Source organism: Hippopotamus amphibius, chromosome 15 (assembly GCF_030028045.1).
Source record: "Hippopotamus amphibius kiboko isolate mHipAmp2 chromosome 15, mHipAmp2.hap2, whole genome shotgun sequence".
Taxonomy (NCBI): domain Eukaryota; kingdom Metazoa; phylum Chordata; class Mammalia; order Artiodactyla; family Hippopotamidae; genus Hippopotamus; species Hippopotamus amphibius.
The window spans coordinates 69,023,484-69,042,234 of NC_080200.1; the positions used below are offsets into that span (position 1 = coordinate 69,023,484).

The 18,751-nt window shown below is 54.5% G+C and overlaps 1 pseudogene; it reads right to left on the minus strand.

Moving 5' to 3' along the window:
• Nucleotides 1-260: 260 nt before the first annotated feature.
• On the minus strand, nucleotides 261-2,240 carry LOC130837110 (lysine-specific demethylase 2B-like; annotated as a pseudogene).
• Nucleotides 2,241-18,751: the final 16,511 nt, after the last annotated feature.

Consider the following 18,751-nt stretch of genomic DNA (forward strand, 5'->3'; position numbering starts at 1 on the left):
TAGAAATGGTCCAGAAAGCAGTGCAGTTTTGATTCAGAAAAACCAAAGGTAAGCGCCTGACTCACTCATCCCCAAAACGGTGGCGGACTGGCTTCCCCCTCAGCGAGACTTGCAAAATGGAATCATTCTGCGGTCTGTTGTTCCAAGTTCCAAATTGAAAATAAAAGCCCTAGTGTTTGTAATGTCTTTTACCCTCCCCTGCCGCGTCCCCCCCACCCCCACCCCCACCCCCACCCCATACTTACATACTTGTCCTTGGACTAACTCAGTTTCTGTAGGAGTTTCTCTTCCACTTGCCCAAACTGGACACTCACCGACATTTCGGCTATGAACTGCTCGCAGCCTTCCTTGGTAACTTGCTTGCAGGACCTCAGGTCAATGTGACAGATATTCCCACAGCGTTTGAAGAAGGACAGGCACTGGTCAGTGACCTTACTGCAGTCCGACAGGTTGATTTCAGTTAAGGAGTCTCGGGTGGTGGTGCCCACAGCGGTGAGCAGGTTGATGGACTGGTCAGTGACGTGGTTACAGTAACTAAGGTGGAGCTTGGAGAGCAGGGGCATGTGGCGAATGATGAGCTGCAGGGAGGCGTCCGTGATGTCCAGGCCGGCCAGACGCAGCTCCACGATGTTCCGGAGCCTACTCCGATTGTCCATCTGACCTGGCCTGTTATCCGTAGGCGGGGACAGCAGATCCCGCATCTGGGCGTCCTTTAGTCCTTCTACCCACTGGACATCCAGGGTCCGGAGCAGCGGACAACTGGAGCTACAGAGGGCTGAGACTGCGACCCACGAGCAGCCCGACAGCACCAAGTCTCGGAGCCCAGGCAACCGGCTGATGAGCCAGCTCAGCTGTTTCTTGGAGATATTGGTCCAGCTGAGGTCCAGGGAGACAGGCTGTCGCCGGATGATGCCGCTCAGCATCAGGGGCATGATGGACTTGCAGTGGTTCAGGTCGATGCGGGTCCATAACCGCTTATCGCAGCACCAGCGGTTCCAGGTCCTGCAGACCCGCATGCAGACACACAGGTCTTGGTGGCTGAGGTAGCTGAAGACGGCCATCCACACCTCCCTGCGCATGACGTGGGCCGCCCCATCGTCCAGGGGCAGCGAGTCGGGCGGGGGGCTGATGGGGGGTGGCCGGATCACATGTCGCTCCATCTGGATGCACTTGGGCGGGGACACGGGGGGAGGGGGCCGGGAGATGACTCGGGGCGGGCTGCGCAGGCCGGGCCCCAGCCGGTGCCGCGGCTCCCGGGGGGGGCCGCTGAGCCCCTCGCTGAAGCGGTGGGGGCGCTCACAGAGGCCCAGGGGCCGCTTGGCCTCCTCGCTCCCGCTCTCGGGCTCCGACCTGACGGGCTGGCGGCTCCCGTGGGCCAGGCTGCTCTCCGTCTTCTGGATCTGGTTGAGCTCCTCGCTCAGCTCCTCGCTCAGCTCCTTGCTGGGGAGGCGCGGCTTCCGGCGCATCTCCACCTTCTTCTTGCCCTCGGGGCCCTCCGCGCCCTCCGTGCTGGGCCCCGCGGTGGGGGAGCCGGAGCGGCAGTGGTCGCTCTCCCCAGTCTTGGGGGGCGCCTCGGGCTGGTCGTCCTCCGGTTCCCGCTCGACCCGCCCGAGAGGCCTGCTGGCTAGAGACAACCGGTCCTCGGCGTTCTTCCGGGACCGCCGCTTTTTCCCAAAAAGCGTACCTTCTTTGCCAGGCTTCAGCTGCTGCTGGACGTGAGCGAGACGGGGTCTCCGCCAGGCGCCGAGGCCGCTGCCTAGAGGGGGGCCCCGCCGAGAGGAGAGAGGAGGAAGCGGGGGACGCCTGAAGCCTCGAGGCCCGCTCGCGTCCGCTCAGCTCCCGGGGCTTCTCCTATTTCCGCTTCCTCCCCAGATGCACGACGTCCGACTTGCGGCGCGGGATGCCGTCAGGGGCTCCTTCTCGGGGTGCGCGTCGGCGCTGCGCCGGGCGCCTCCTCACACTCCCTCCCACGCTGGGCAGGCTCCTGCCCCTCCCCGTGGTCCCGGTTCACCTTCCGCTCCTGCAGCGGGGAGCCGGGCGGGTCTGCGGTACTTAAAGCCGGGGCCGCGCTCTTGCCCGCGGGCTTTCCCGGTCCCGCCAGCGCGCTTACACTCTGGACACGCCCAGCAGTCTGGAAGCCCATCGTTGGCCACGCCCTCTGACGCCTTAATCTTCGGGCAGCCGGGGTGGATGACCTCGTAGCACAGGGAGCACTCCGTGAGCATGCGGTTAAGCGTCCCTTCTTCCTCCTCCACCGTGTCCTCTTGCCCCGCCTCGCCACGCGCTGGGCACACGGCGGTGTGGGGCAGCACGCGCGCGATGCACGGCCGCGATGCACGGCCGCGCGATGCAGCCCTGCTTCGTCCGCCTGGGGCCCCCGAACGCCTTCGCGTCCTCGCAGAGGCGGCACTCCCCGCCCTCCGTCCACGGACCGCTCCCGCCGGGGTCCGGTTGGCGGCCGGCTTCACCGCGGAGGCTGGACCCAGCTTCCCCTCGGGCCGACCTACCGCCCGGCTCCGGTCCGGCTCCGATTCACGGTCGTCGTGCTCGGCGCTCACGGCCACGGCCGTGGCTCACGGTGGGCCCGGGCTCGGGCTCCCGCGGCCCCGAGGAGGGAGCCGCGCCGCGCGCCTCGCATGCCGGTGCGGGAGGGGGCGGAGAGGGGCCCTCTACTATCTTAACGTACATTCTTTCTATACGTAATTTGCTGAGCGTTCTTATCATGAAAGGATGTTTAATTTTGTCTGATGCTCTTTCTGCCCCTGTTGAGATGCTGCTTCTGATTTGACCTGTCGTCCTCTCGGCACGGTGCACCACACTGACTGATGTGCGCATAGTGACCCATCGGTACAGCCCAGCGATACATCCCACCTGATCCTGGTGTACGATCCTGTGAGGGTCCTGTGGGGTTGGGTTTGCTAACATGTAGAGGAATATTTTTACACCGTGTTCATCAGGGATATTTCCTTGGACTTTACGTTCTTATACTGCCCTTATCTGGCCGTGTTATCAGGGTGATGCGGGTCTCCTAAAATGAGCTTCGCCGTGATCCCTCCTCTTCAGTTACTTGGAAGAGTCTGAGAATGACTGGCATCGGTTCTTCTCGGAATGCTTGGTAGAATTCACCTGTGAAGCCATCTGGTCCTGGGCTTTCCACGTTGGGAGGCTTTTGATTACCTCCTCAATCTCCATACTCATTATTTGTTCAGATGTCCTATTTCTTTATGATTCAGTCTTGGTAGGTTGTACGTCTCTGGGAATTTCTCCGTTTCTCCTAGTTTATTCAATTTATTGGCGTATAATTGTCCACAGTAGTCTCATCATCCTTTGTATTTCTGTGGTATCACTTGTAATGTCTCCTCTTGAATGTCTATTACCAGGGGTTTGGGCAGGCATAGATCCTATCTGGTCCCAGGGAGAGCAGGACTGCCTCTAGGTCCTTGGTCAGTGGGGCTGGTGCTGGGAGAAGCACTGGCACACTTCCATCTCCACACTTGGGTCTGCGAATGACAGGCCCGTTACCAGGTGTGCAGGTGGGCGTGGCTCCCGCCGGGTCCCTTGGACGGCTCCCGTCTGCGGAGAAGCAAGGGCAGGGCTGCCGGAGGAGGCCTGGGGCCACTTGGACCATGTCACCCAGACTGTGCCTGTAAGATGCCCTCATGAGAGGGTGTTCACTCTCCCAGCCCTGCTTATGGGGCCCCAGCTCTGTGTGGGGACGCCGCAGTGAGTGCCTGCTTGGCTTGCATGCAGACGTCAGAGAAGGGATCATCTTGCCGTGAAGATAAAGAGCGATGTGGTCCAGCATGGCGAGGGGCTGCTCCTGGGGCCGAGAGGCCCTCTAGGAGAGCACTGGGAGGCCAGCAGGCTGGTCTGCACAGGAGGACGTACCAGGCAGTGGCCGAGCAAAGGTCCTGGGGCTGCTGGGGTCCCAGGAAGCAGGGAGAGGAAGGGACAGAGGGTGGGGCCTGAGGGAGCCACTGGGGCGTTCAGTGAGCGAGTGATAGGTTCTGCGGGTGGACCAATGCCCACCGCTGCTGCGTGGGAACTGGCGGGAGATCTGAGGCAGGAGGGTCTCTGCGGGAAGGGCGGATGTGGTGGGCTGGGGGACACGCTAAGGGGGGCCACCTGCAGGGTTGGCAGGAAAGTGCAGTAGTGGGCAGTGCTGCTGTGCCCCAGCAGCAGGCAGTAAGAGAGCCAGAGCCAGGCGACCGTGGCTGTCCAGCGGGCCAGGGCAGCAAGCACGGCCACCCCATGGCCCAGCAGGCAGAGCGGGGGTACAGGAGCCGCAACGTCTACCCTCCAGAGCCTGTCATCGAGGTGGGAGGGGAACAGATGACCAAGTCAGCACAGGTGGAGCCGGGACCTGGTTGGGAGCCAAGGGGGCAGAATGAGGTTGCAGGCATCTGGGCAGGTGGAGGCAGGGAAGGCAGGGGATGGGTCTGGGGGTGGGGTGAGTTTTTCTCCTGCGGATCATAGGTTCATCCAACACCTGCTGCACACCTGTCACTACGCCGGGCACGTGGACAGACATCAGGAAGAGAGGGCTCCGCCGGATGCAGGGAACTGTCAGCCCCGAGGGGACAGAAAGGAGGTCCAAGAGATGGTGGGGTGAGGGGAGGGTCAGGACCGACACCCCCTCAGGGCCTCCTCCCTGCCCCGCTCTGTAGGGAGCATCCGCCGGGCCCCCGGGGCCCGTGCTTACCTACCAGCAGGCCCCACCCCCTTCAGCAGGATCCCCCTCTCCTGGCATCCTCTCCCCTCTGGGCGCTTCATCTTCACCAGTGAGGGGGTGTCCCCACACGAAGGTCCAGCCGGTTCACGCCCCCTGGCCTGGGCCCACGCTCCAAGCCGACCCGTGTGGCTGGGGAGCAGGGACCCCACCACGTCCTCCCAGAAGACGCAGCCCTGAGAGTCAAGTAAAGCTGAGGTCACCCCACCCATGAGGGTCCATGAAGTCACCCAGGGAGCGAACGGAAGGGGCCCCTCCTGCTCCCCATCACTCACCTGCCAGGAACACGGCAGGAGGTGGGCCGAGGAGGAGCTGGAGGCCCCACCCCGACCCCCAGCCCTCCACCCCTGCACCCCCTCCTCTCCCAGCTGTCTTTCGAGACGCCTTTTACATCTGTTGCTTTTGAAGCCCACATGCTCCCTGGAAGTACACGTCATCGACCCCACTTCACATCTGGGAAAATGGGAAGTCAGAGAAGTTAGGGACTCACTCAAGGTCACAACCCAGGACCCCATGCCCCGTGAGGACATGGCTAGGTCCCTGGGTGCGGGTTCATCCGTGGTGACGGGGCTCCAGCCTTCCCGGGGCCGCAAGAGGAGCCTGCAGCAGAGCCGGGCCGGGAGAAGGCTGACCAGGCTCCCATCGCGTGCTCCTGGACTGCGGCGCCCGGCCGGCCTGCATGTGAGACGCCCACCGTCGGGAACCTTGAGCCCAGCGTTCGCCACCCCCGCCCCCGCCCCCCGTCCAGCTGCACACAGGCTTGGTCTGGAGGCCGCTGCCTCGACGCCCCCACCTCGTCCAGGCCTCGTCCTGGGCTCTGTGGCGCTCAGGCCCGCCCGGCCACGCACCCTCTGTACACAGCACAAAAGCCACGCAGCCCACATCCGTCTCCCCGAGCTTCATTTTTTTAAAAGCGAGAATGGAAAGGAATAAAAAAAAGGAGAGAAAGACTAAGAAGGTGATGCAGGAGATAAAAGACACGTGTGGGTGACAGAGGAGCTATGACATAGTCAAATTTTATTAATGGCTTGCCCATATGCATCCGGGGATAATTAACTATTCACAGGTGAAATTAGCTGATAGGGGTGGCTGTCTCGAGCAAATCGAATGAGCTCCGATCATATCAATACTTTCCAACCAGTGTCCCCGGTTATCCAGCCATCAAATAAATCTGTCCCCTCTCCTCCTTTGGGGGGAAAAGCTTTAATTATCCAGCCCGAGCCGGTGGCAGGTCATTAATAAAACCTAGTTATCGGGCTGCAGGTTCCGGAGTTTTCCTGTTATCCATCTTTTATCTAAATAAACATTTGGGGATGTCCTTAAAATTATTATAGATACTTTGCCCCTGCCCCACAGCAGGAATTCCTAAGTGGAACCCGGCCGCATTTGACGAGCGCCTGCGACGTGCGTCCGGCGCCCTGCCTCCCGCGGGCCGGCCCGGAGCCGGGCTGCGCGCGCGGTGATGGATCTGGGCGGCTGCACCGGCAGATAAGGGGGAGCCGCCGTCATGTGTCTTCACGCAGCCTGGGTGCTGTGCGCGCGTCCTCTATCCTGGTGCCGCATACATCACTGACAGCGGGGGAGTCGGGCGGCCGGCGGTGACGGAGGGGAACGGGCCGCTCCGTCTCCCGTCCCAGGGGCAGCGCTCAGACGGCCTCTCTTGTCCGAGGAAAGAAAGCTTCACAGTCATTATTGTTCCACGTCCAACACAGGGCTGCCCTGGGCTCTCAAGAGGCCCCCGGACGGGTCTGCTCGGACTGTTACACGCAGCGTGTGTCGACCCGTGGACACATAGCGCTCCGGACAGAGCCACGTAACCCGGACCAGGCGCGGGGACGGGGCTCCCAGGCCTGGAGCAGGCGGCGCCCTGCCGCTGAGTTAGCAGCCCTCCCCGCTGCGGTCCCGAGGGTACCGGAGGCCCGCGCCCGGTGCCAAGCTCTCACCAAAGCCTCGGGCTGCGCGGCACACGGCCGGCTGAGCCCCCTCCAAGGCACAGAAGGAACTGTGAGCCGGACCTGTGAGAAAGGCACGCTCCTTCTTGGCTGAGCGACGCCCCAGGAAGGGCCGCTGTGCGTGGGGGGCAGATCTTATTTCAGCCCCGTCTTTCCTTGTCACCCCAACACTGGGGGCGAAGGAGGGGAGCCGTGGGTTCTGGATGTTCACCCGGCAGAGCTGCTCCAGGCGTCCGGGCCGGGGCTGTCGAGTCTCTCACCAGCGCCCACCGCACAGGGCGGCTCGCCCCGCAGGGACCCCGGGGAGTGGCAGGGAGCCCTCAAAGCATTCTTCCTTCACACAAATATTAAGGTGGAGGCCAAGTCCCCGCATGGCCTTGGCACCGAGCTGAGACCCCGACAGCAGGCAGGGCTTCCGAGGGCCCTGACACCCCCCCCCCCCCGGCCCCCCCACCTGTCAGGGGCCGGGTCAGAGTCTGTTTCCCAGACCTGCCCACTTGGCGTGAGTCAGGCGGGGAGGCCTCAGGGACCACGTGCTTAGCAAATCAGGGCAGCGGCTGCCCCGGGTGCCTGTGGGAGGGGCCGTGGGAGGGGCCCCCGTCCTCACGTCCTCCTCCAGGCTATGGGCTGTGGGCAGCTCAGCCTCTGGGGTCTGTCAGTCCCCTTGGCAACTGGGGGGCGCCCGGACTGAAATCGCCCAGATACATTGCCCTGGAGCAAGATGTTCCATCACTGTATGCACGATGCAGACTTCACAGTGCACATCCAAGAACAGTTCTCATTATTTTACCCACAAAAGTCCAAACCACCTCCCTTAGCTATTTCCTGCTCCTCAGACAGGAGACAGGTGGGCTCCAGGCTAGGCACGTACAACTGGCCTCCCATTAACATTTCACAGGGCAGGAAAAAGTGGGCTTTGGCCAGACACAAGGAGCCTCCTGCTTGCATGTCCTGATTCAGGAGACAGGTGGGCTCCAGGCTAGGCCTTTGTAACCAGCCTCCTGCTTGCTCTCCGAGATGGAAGTAACAACAGAGACAGCGTAAACAGCCAGGCTTGGTCTCCTGCGGACGCCCTAAGATAACAGTCACGGCAGGAACAGAGAGGGGCGAAACCTTGCTTGAGAAAAGGATCAAGAGACCTCCGCTTCCTCCCTCCTTGGGGCAAGGGAGACACTACACACGCGCAGAAAGACTCCTCAGGGGTCACACGTCAGGGGACGACTCCAGGCCATGGTGACTTTGCTTCTCCCAGACGCCTCCACGGCGGGACCCGTCTGGGCTGAGAGGTGGCAGCGCACCTAAGGGGAGGGCCCTGAGACAGATTAGCCGGGGGACAAAGCAGGATGACTGGCCAGAAGAGAGACAAAAACCCGGAAAACCGCCCCCTAATAACAGATTTAAACTCCCCAAAGGCACAATTCTGGTGACTCTGTCTCCCTGAGTTCTCCCGTGCGTTTTCCATGTGAACTTTGCTTTTCCAATAAACCTTTTCCTCTTCTCTTTACCTCCTCGCCTGAATTCATCCTTGCAAGGCTGGCAAATACTGAGGACCAGGCCCTCGCTGCTGGCCCTGAGGCCCAGTGGTCAGGACTCCCAGTCTGGGAGCGAAGAGTTAAGATCTCGCTCCCAGCTGCCGCTCGCTGCGGCCCGCGTCCGACGCGTCAAGCGCCCTGGCAGGAAACGGCTGCCGGGCGCCAGGACCCGGAACGCAGTGGCGCTCTCACCCAAGCTCAGCGTCCAGAGACTCGGGACCCCCGCAGGGCCAGCTCGCCGGGGCGCCGGCCGCCCCTCCGAGGCCCGTCGGGCCTGGGCGCCCGGGCTCCCCGCGGCCTGTCTGCTTCAGACAAGAGCCCCCGGCCCTGCGGCGGGGGTGGGGGCCTCTCGGCGTCGAGGCCGAGGCGGCGCCTTCACGAGCCCCTCCCGCCCCGTGAGCCGCGCACGTGGACACCCCGGGGGGATGGATGCAGGGGAGCCCCGTACCCTAGTGCAGACCCCGCTGGTCCTGGGAAGCATTCGGCTCTGAAGAAAAGCCTCAGCTCCGGGTCCGGGGAATTTCCTCCTCCTTCCCTTGATGCTAATCATCGCAGGCCCCGCCCAGCTCAAGCCGAAACGCACCTGAACCCACGCGCTGTTGTCTCCTGAGTCAGGGCCTCGCCAGCCGGGGCCCCGGGACCGAAACCCCGCAGAGGGGCGGCCCCAGCAACGCAGCTGCTTTCTCACGGCGCTGGAGGCTGGCCGTCGGAGACCAGCGTGTCGGGACCCGGCTCTGCCTCTGTCTACACAGCAGCCGCGTTCAAACAGTGTCAGGCAAAGCCTCGGGCTGCCTCCCGTTGGTGCCCAGCGCCCGAGCGGGCGAGGGCTTTGGGGACGGGCGTGGCCCCGGGTGTGGCGTGCGTTCCGGACGATTTGCCTGACTTCAGGCTGACTGTGCCCTCTGACACCCTCACCAGCACCAAAGTTCTCAGCCCGTTTCTCTCTCCACCATCCACTAAGCAAGCACTTAAAACACAGGAATTTTTAAAACCGTTAAAGGAAAGCAACGCTTTGCTTCGGGAGCAAGGCATCCTTTCCCGCAGGGCACTTGTTCTCCCTCATTGTTACGACCTTCGTTCACTGATTTTGGGCAGCAGAATTTGCCCCCCAATCCCTCCCCTGAGGGGCTCTTGGCTCCCAGCAGGGTCTGCACAGGGGAGGGAGGAGACCGTAAAAACCAGACTTTCTGGTGACGGGTGTGCTCTGTCCCTGCAGCACCCGCAGTGTCCGTGAGCCTCTGGAGTCCCGGCCGGAGCCAGGTGTGGGAGGAGCGGCCACGCTCGGGGCAAAGTCCGAGCAGTCTGACCCCTGAGGTGTCCTGCCCCAAACCGCGGTGGGAGTGGAGGCCGAGAGATGCAGGCTGCAAGGGGCCCTCGCTGCTGAGGGACCCCCAAGGGCCAGGGGGCTCTCGGAGAGGAGGGGCCGCACGGCCTCACCCCCACCCACGCGGGAAACCCGCGACCCCCACCCCCCTTCAGGTCCGTGTTCCAATGTCTGTCCTCCAAGGGGCCGGCGGGAGGGCCCTTCGCACAGTCATCTGTGAGGCTTCAGTCTCAGACCAGGCAGACGTAGATCGGAAGCCGTCAGACAGATCGGGGGTGCAGGAGGAGGAGCAGGGGTCCTACCTGCACAGGAAGGCCAGTCCTGAGCAGGCCCCCAGGGTCCTCACCACCACCCTCCCGGGGGGACTGCTGCGGCCCCCACCCTCCGCGCTCTGACGGCCTGTCCAGGACGCGGGGAGAGCCATGGGTGGTCACTGGGGGGACCGGCTGTCTCACTGCCTTCTTCCGAGGCGGCAGCCGGCCTAGCCCCTGGACCCTGGCCGCCAGCGAGCCGCCCCCCCAGCACACGACACGCGCCTGGTCCGGACCGAGAGTCGCCGGGTCCCGAAGACCGCGTGCAGAAAAGTTAAGGATGTAAAACAGTCAGTGATGATTGTTTACCAAGCACATGCTGCATGGTCTTATTTGAGTAAATAAAAGACATTCTGTGAGTGGATCTCACCCGTTTCTGCTCACTAAGTCACGCGCGGCTCATGGTGTGCTTCTGGTGGACAGCAGGTCTACGAAGCTGGGACGGAGGAGTGTCCTCCGCTCGGCAGGAAGTGCTGGACCCCGGTTTCCACCGTGGGAACCTAGCCGGGCGCCGCGCGTGGGCGGACCAAGCCAGCCGCGCGCTGTGCAAAGTGGTGCCCGAATCACGCGGGAGAGAGGCGGGGAAGGAGGCGGGGAGAAACAGACGCAGAGAGAGGCCGGGGGTCTGGGCAGAGCTCATGCGGTCCTCAGCGGGGCTTCCTCAAGCTCCTGTTTCCTTCCCCTCATTCTGAAGCCCCTAAAGGGTGTGCAGTGGGGGTGGGGGCACAGGTCTATGTCAGGGTACCTCCGCACATTCTCCAGGAGCCTGCGGACGGGTGGAGGGCACAGGGCACGCCCCCCGCCATCAGCGCCACTCAAGACTGTCGCGTGTTTGCACCCTGGACGCGCGTGCGCGCCTGAGCGCGGGGCCGTGAGCACGTCTGTTACCCACAAGCAAAAATAAACCTCCACCCTTCGCATCCAGCTCCTTCTGGTGAGAGGTCACGTTTCCCTCCTTCCGTAATCGCATCTTCCTAACATGGCTGTCTTTTCTAATCAGTTGACTCAAAACCACAGCTGCTTATCAATTTCAGGATGTACGTTTCCGCTCCAGGCTTCACCCGCGGCGTCCTGGCACCTCTGCGTCTACATGTAACGTCTTGGCTGTGGTCTTGGCCGATCATTTCTTATTTTGCAGTTATGTCTGCTCCTCTCACCGCATGCTGTCTTTGGTGGTTGTGTAATTAAAGAGCAAAGATGTTTCTCCCTTGGCTGCACAAGGTGAAAAATGTTAGCTATTTCCACACTTCAGGGCCCCAGCTGCTACAAGCATTAAAAATTACTTAAAACATAAATTTATGGCATTGCGATCACAGTGGATTATGTTGTTGTAAATGAATTTCACTGTTAACTGCTGTTTTAAATTAACATATAGCTTATTAGAAAGGGCAGGAAAGTAATATATAAAGAAGTAAGGTTTGACATAATTGTCCCCAAAAGCCTGTTCCTCCCGGAGGTGATGGGGAAGGAGGGGCCAGAAGCAACTGCCCTTCCCGCTGCACCTGGGGGCTGCTGGAGCCTGGGGCCCACTTCTTCCATTCCCTCCCTCTGGCTATCCCCCCTCCCATCTGCCCTGGGGATTTGTGGGGGGTCTATGCTGGGCGCTGCTCTGGGGTAGGCTGTGGGCCTGCGAAGCTGAGTCAGATGCCGCCTTCCCCTCAGACAACGGAGGGTCTGCTGGAGGAGCGGGTGTCGTGGGGTCAGGCCATGGGGGAGGGGCTGTGGTGAAGATGCAAGTGGGTCATCCTCTGAGCAGCAGAGAAGGCGCAAGAATATTCAAGGACACACACGAACGGTGGGGACCTGACGGAGGGTCTAAGCCAGCAGGTGTGGCGACCGACGGGCATTCAGAGCCTGGGTGTCAGGAGGCTCCCACAAGCTGAAGTGCACCCCCGTCCTCAAGCATGTATGGAAACTGGCTGCCTGCTCTCGACTTGGACATTTCCAGTGGTGGAGAACTTGACACTTTTGAAACAGTCCCTTCCATTTCAGGACACAGATTCAAGTCTTCTCCCAGCTAAAAGCCTGAACATTGTGTCTTCAGTTTGGACACTCCAACCTGGAAATCTCTGGATGACTCCAAGAGAGGATTCATAATAGGTGAGGCAGCACGGGCTGGTGCTGGGCACAGCTGGGCACAATCCGAGCAGCTGGACTTGCGGGCACGAGACAAGAGGAAGCAGGGCAGCACTTGCCCACCTGTCGGTAGTGGGAATAGGGTGACTCGGTAAACGGCATTTATAAAATCGGGGCTTGACTGGAAAGGCAGTGCAGGCTTCTGGAGGTGTGTGAGCAACGAGTGAAATGATGCTGGAAGCATTTCTGGGAGATTCATTGACTCTCACATTGTATGGAGACCTTGCAGGTCATCTAATTCATGGTTACACAGGCTAATAGCTCCTGAGAAATCCTGCCGTGAGGCTGCAGAATGAGTGCCCTCCCCCAGCATCTGAGCATGGCTGGCTGGCTACCTCATGCCCTCTTTAGCCTAAACATCTTGTCCTCTTTGACAAAGTCTCCTGGTCCCTCCTAACCTGCCACCCCCTGTTTCAGGGCTTCATTGCACATCAGTCCAGAAATATAGATGTGATGGAGAGGAAATGGTCATTAATTTATCCTCACATTCCTCAGACACCCAGTAACTAATCCACTAATGAATCAATGCCAGATGTTGCAGGAGGCACCAGGACTGCAGAGGAAGCAAGGGATTCTCACCTAAAGGAAGCCCCAGTTGGATGAAGGGAGATGAACAGGTGAAAATATGCATGCACAAATAATGCATAGTGGCCATGACTCAGCCCTTACAGGGGGCAGTCAGCCCATGGTGCAAACCCCACTCCTGCACAAGGAGAGACATTCCAAAAGCCTTAATAAGGAAATGGATCCTTAGACACAGTCCTGAAAGGTGTGTAGGGGTTGGCCTGCAAGACTGGAACAGGAAAGTCTCCACCAGCAGAGGGAGAAGTGGGGCTTCTGCACGCAGAAAGGTCAAACATACATGAGATGGACAGGAAAGGAGGCACCAGCCCTGAATACATGTGGCAGTTCTTTCTCTGAACTTTGAAGGAAGGAGAGGAAACACAGATGGAAAACAATTTAGGTGTATCCAGAGCATTTGGGAGGAATAAGGGAGATCCCATTTTGTACCCTCAATTTTCTTTGGAAAAATTTTTTCCTCCCTGAGAGAAGTATTGAGGTAGAGGATTCAGGAAGAACACTTAAATATATACACAGTCTTGACAAAACTATATCTCTTCATTCATTACCCACAAATAATGCAAGTGAGATATGTCAGTGAGTTTCAAATGATAAGGTCTCTGGGATGTGTTGTAAGAAGAAGAGAGGATACTCTAAACAGCACTGCTGGGTGGAAGAACAGTGTAGCAATGGTGAATTTTGAGAGATTGAGAAAATCATTTCAGGCAAATTAACTTTGGTCTTTACCTATTATTTACATTTGTCTGAAAACTCTTTTCATTCTTAAGGTGAAACTTCAAAAGTTCTTGAAAGATAGTTTTTCTGGGTGTGCAAAAGAAGTGGACAATTCTCAGCACTTCGAAGATGTGATTCCATCAGCTCCTGGCTTCCATATTTACTGTAGAGAAGTCAGGTGTCAGTCTAATCATAGTCGTTCTTTGGCTTATAATCTGCCTTTTAAGATCTTCTATTTGTCTTTCAACTTCACTGTTTTGCACTTAGGTGCAGATTTCCGTTCACATACCTTGCTTTGGATTTGTGATTCTGCATCTAGGAATTCATGTCTCTCATCAATTTTATGCAATTCTCAGCTATTAACTCTCTACATGCTGTCTCTACCCCATTCTCATACTCATCTCCTTTGTGAGCTCCAACTAGTAACACATTAGGCCTTCTTACTTCACCTTTAATATCTGCCAACCTCTATTCACATGTTTTATTTATTTGACTCTGTTACATTCTGGGTAATTTTTCCAGGTTTTTCTTCCAATCTACTTATTCTCTCTTCATCTGTGTCATCTCTGCTGTTTCATGTATCTATCAAAGTTTTCTTTCTATTTTTTTTCCATTTAGAGAAGTATATAACACTATTTTGCTTCCAGTGTATGTGTTTTTTTCAGTTTTGTAGATTACACTTTTATTTTATAACACTTTATTGAAGTATAATTGACATACAGTAAACTTACATATTTAATGTACAACTTGACACATTTTGATAGATGTATACAATCATGAAACCATGATCACAATCAATGTGATGAACATATCCTAGGTTATTTGTGCACACATTTATTGATGGACATTTGATTTATTTTTTTAATATTTATGTATTTATTTATTTATTTATTATTTGCTGCATTGGGTCTTTGTTGCTGCACACAGGTTTTCTCTAGTTGTGGAGAGCAGAGACTACCCATCATTGTGGTGCACAGGCTTCTCATTGTAGTGGCTTCTCTTGTTGTGGAGCATGGGCTCTAGGTATGTGGGCTTCAGTAATTGTGGCATGTGGGCTCAGTAGTTGTGGCTCACAGGCTCTATAGCACAGGCTCAGTAGCTATAGCACATAAGCTTAGTTGCTCTGCAGCATGTGGGATCTTCCCAGACAAGGGTTCAAACCTGTGTCCCCTGCATTGGCAAGTGGATTTTTTTTTTCTTTAAGAACTTCTATTGAGATACAATTGATATACAATAAACTGCATATATTTAAAGTGTACAATTTGATTTTTTTTCTTATTAGTAATGTATATATGGCAATCCCAATCTCCCAATTCATCCCCGGGCAGAAGGATTCTTAACCACTGTGCCACCAGAGAAGTCCCTGGTTTGTTTCTAATATGAGCTATTAGAAATAAAGCCTGCTCTAAACATTTGTATACAAGCTTTTATGTATGTCTATGCTCTCATTTCTCTTGTATAAATACCTAGGAGTGAAATGGTTGGATCATTTGGTAGGTGTATGCTTAACTTTTTAATAAACTTCTACACTGTCTTCCATAGTGGTTTCATTGATGAATTCTACCAAATCTTTAAGGAAGAAATTATACTATTTCTACACAAATTGTTCCAGAAAAATTGAAGAGGAGATGATTTTTTTCCAAAGTCATTTCATATCAGCATTATACTGATACCAAAACTGTACAAAGTCTTACCCAAAAAAAGGAAAGAAAACTACAGGAAAAAATCTCTCATTGATATGGATGTAAAAAATATAAGCAAAATTTTAGCAAGTTAAATCCAACAGCATATAAAAATGATAATACATCATGACCAAGTTCATGTCAGTATTGCAAGATTGATTTAACATTAAAATCCATCAAAGTGACTCACAATATTAACAAAGAAGGGAAACCATAGGACTTCTACTTATCAATTTTAGGGACACAATTTAATCCATAATAGGATGCCAGATACTGAGAATTTCATTTGTTGGGTGATAGGCATTTTTGTATTTCTGTAAATATTCTTGAGCTCTGCTCAAGGACAAAGCTGGGTTCTTTGGAACATCAATCATTTTGGGTCTCAACTTAAGATGTGTTAGGCAGGATATGAGCTGCCTCCAGTCAAAGGCCAGTCATTCTCCATTACAGAAGTTATACTCTTCTGTGTGCTCTGCCCAATGCCCCACATATTCTGGGATTTCCAACTTTGCCTGATGGGAACAGACAGTTTCCATAGCCCCACACAGGCGTCTGACGTTTTACCTCGAACCTTTCAGGAGGTCCTTCCCTGGCCTCCTGCAGTTTTCTCTCATTCATGCTCTGATCAGTACTCCACTGGGTACCCAGTGGAGACCTCGTGCAGATTCAGGAGTCCCCTCTCCTCGTCTCTCTTTCTCCAGTCCTCTCTCCCACAAAATTCGTTGTTTCATCTGCACATACTCTCAGCTCCATCTGCTCCACACTCACCCACAGGGCTATGCCTGAGGTCCCCAACTTGCACCACAGCTGGGAAACCGACTCCAGCCTCGAAGCTGAAGGAATCTCAGGGCTTAACTCATTTGCATCTTGTTGTTCATGGACCTCCAACCTTTGCTACCTGATGTCTTGTGTCTTGTAAACAATTGTTTCACAAGTTGTCCATTTTTCTGTTATTTTAGTCAGGAGGATAAATCTAGTTCTTGTTATTTGTATTGGCCAGAATCAGTAGTCTCTATTAGGTTATTTTTTAAACCATTTTTACAGTTGCTTGTTGCTTTTCATATTTGCAAATTCTCTTTTATTTACTTAAACACATTAAACCAACATACTCTGTCTGATAACTCCAATACCTGAACCATCTGCTTATCTCACTCTTCTCTTGCTGCCTTTTTTTACTATGTGCTTTCTGACTTTTTATTATCACCACCCAATAGATAGAGCCTCTTCTGTGGAACTTCTTTGAGTCTTGAGCTGAAGGTCCATTCCTCCAGAGAGCTATGTTCCTTTGTTTCTACCAGGTTCCTGGTGTGCTAACAACCCATGACCACTCTGCATTCCTAGCTTACAATTTTTAGAATATACAGGTATAAGAATTCAAGTCACAGACTCACATGAGTATCAGCCTCTGGTTTCAAATTCCAGGGGTGTCTTGTTTTTTTAACATCAAGGTCAAGTCTGGCAAATTGCCTTGTTGGGCAACCTTGTCATCTAGTTCTCCCTCTGACCGGGATGTGATCCTTCTAGGTTCTAACTCCTGACCCCCTCCCTTTATGTGGTCATTAAAATGGAAGTTCAAGACCATCCAAGACACTCAGGTGCCCCAGGTGGGCATTAATCAGACTAGCTTCCCTCTTGGAGGACTGACTCTTCCCACCTTGTCTTCTGAGGATTTTCCTTATTTTCTCGCCAGCCTAGTAAGGAGGTTGTTTGTGGATCAGTTGGTTAGAAGTAAGAGGGTACAAATTTACCTTGTCTTCCATACTCTTGGAACTGGAATCTCTGCTACTCATCTTATAGGCAGCTGCCCTGAGAGCACAGGCAGAGCCAGGACTTATGGGGCCTGAACACCCACAATTTGGGTTGCTTATATTTGGAAAGCATACAAAAATATTTCACTTTTGTAACTGTTGGAAAGACACAGCTATGTGCACCTGCTTCCAGTATCTTGAAGGAGCCCACACCAGCTTGAGGCCCTCGGCTCCACAGCAATGCACTGGGGGCTCACCACGCACGGTCAGGGTGCTGGTCAGGCTCTCGTTGGAACAGGTACTGGGCACCTGGCAGCACTGTGACCACTGCAGCCTCCCCGAGCCTCAGGCATTGGGTGGAATGTAATGAGCATCCCCCACTCACCCAGGAGCAGGGCTGGAGGGATGCGTGAGAGCTGCATCCATATGACGTACCCAGGCTCACGTGGGTTTTCTGTCCTCAGGTAGAAAGATTGATCAAGAGCAATGGGGCTCTCTCTGGAGTCAGACCTCTCCCTTCTGGACAGATTACCACGCACACCCAGGGACACCTGCCAGCGGAGAACCAGCCTTCTCCCTTCTCCAGGGTGGGGTCATTTGCCCCTCCCAGACTGTGCCTTTACCTCTCTTGTTTCAGTGGCCCATATCCTGGAGTTGCTATTCAGAAAAGAGTGAATGGATAATAAATGTTTTGAGGCTGTTTATAAGGGAAATACCTTGATTCTTTTCTTATACCACCTGTGTGAGAGTTGGGCTGGGTATAGAATTTCCTTCAGAATTTTTGAATGCATTTCTCCACATTCTTTTTGTTTCTAGTGTTGCAGTGAGTCCTTCCTTTACAGAAGCTTCTCTTTGTTCCCAGGGTTCTGAAATTTATAAAGATGTGCCTTGATCTGAATCTATTTCACATATTGTTCTGGGACACCAAATATTCTAGGAAATTTTCTTGAATTATTTCATTGATGATTTCATCCCCTCTGTTTTAACTCTTTCTCTAATTTTTTTTTTCCCTTCTTGGAACTCCTATTATTTAAATGTTGGTTCATTTTCTATCATTTTGACTTTTCTTCTTTGCTCCATTTTATGTGAATTTCCTCAATTTTGTCTTCCAATTTTTTAATTCTTTTTGAAATTTTTGCCATTTAAGTTTTTTCCAATTTTTCTTTTTTATTGTTGAATATTCCTTTTCATAGCATCCTCTTTCTGTTTCATGAGTACAACATTTTCCTTAACTTGTTGAGAATATTCATGACAGCTTTTTTAAAAAGGTTGCTTCTCCCCAAAGGATCTCTTTCTCCATGTTGCTCTTTTATGTTTATTTCTTTTGTTTTTTTTTTCAGATATTTGATAAAATCTGCTCATAATTAAGAGTGAATCTGAGTGGAAGCTCTTAGCAAATGAGTGACCTGTCTGCTGGGAACACTGGGTGTTTGTGTATTCTGGACTCCCCTCTTGGGCTGGTGAGATTCTCCAGAGAATGTTTCCTTCTATAGTGGGATGACCAGAACACTTCCCCCAAAGATATGTCCACACCCTAATCTCCAGAACGTGTGAATATTACTTTATTTGGAAAAGGGGTCCTTTCAGATATAACTAAGTTGAGAATCTCAAAATGAAGTCATTATCCTAGATTACTTGGGTAGACCATAAATGCTATTACAAGTGTCTTTATAAAAGAAAGGCAGATAAAGACAGACACACAGAGAGAGAATGTGTGACAGTGGAGCCAAGAGAGATGTGGACCACAAGGAGTGTCAGGAGCCACCAGGAGCTAGAAGAAGCAAAGAACGGATACTCCCCCAGAGGCTTCAGGGGGCGGGGGGGCACCCTGCTGACATCTTAATTTCAGACCTCTGGCCTCAAGAATAATGAGAGGATACATTTCTGCTGTTTTAAACCACCCAGTTCAGGGTGATTTGTTTCAGTAGCCTCGGGAAGCTAACACACCACCCCTCACCAGCATCCTCAGGGCCCCGGGTGGCCGTCACGTGTGCTTAGAGGTTTAGGGCAAGTCCATCACACAGCTGAGCTCCCACCTGCT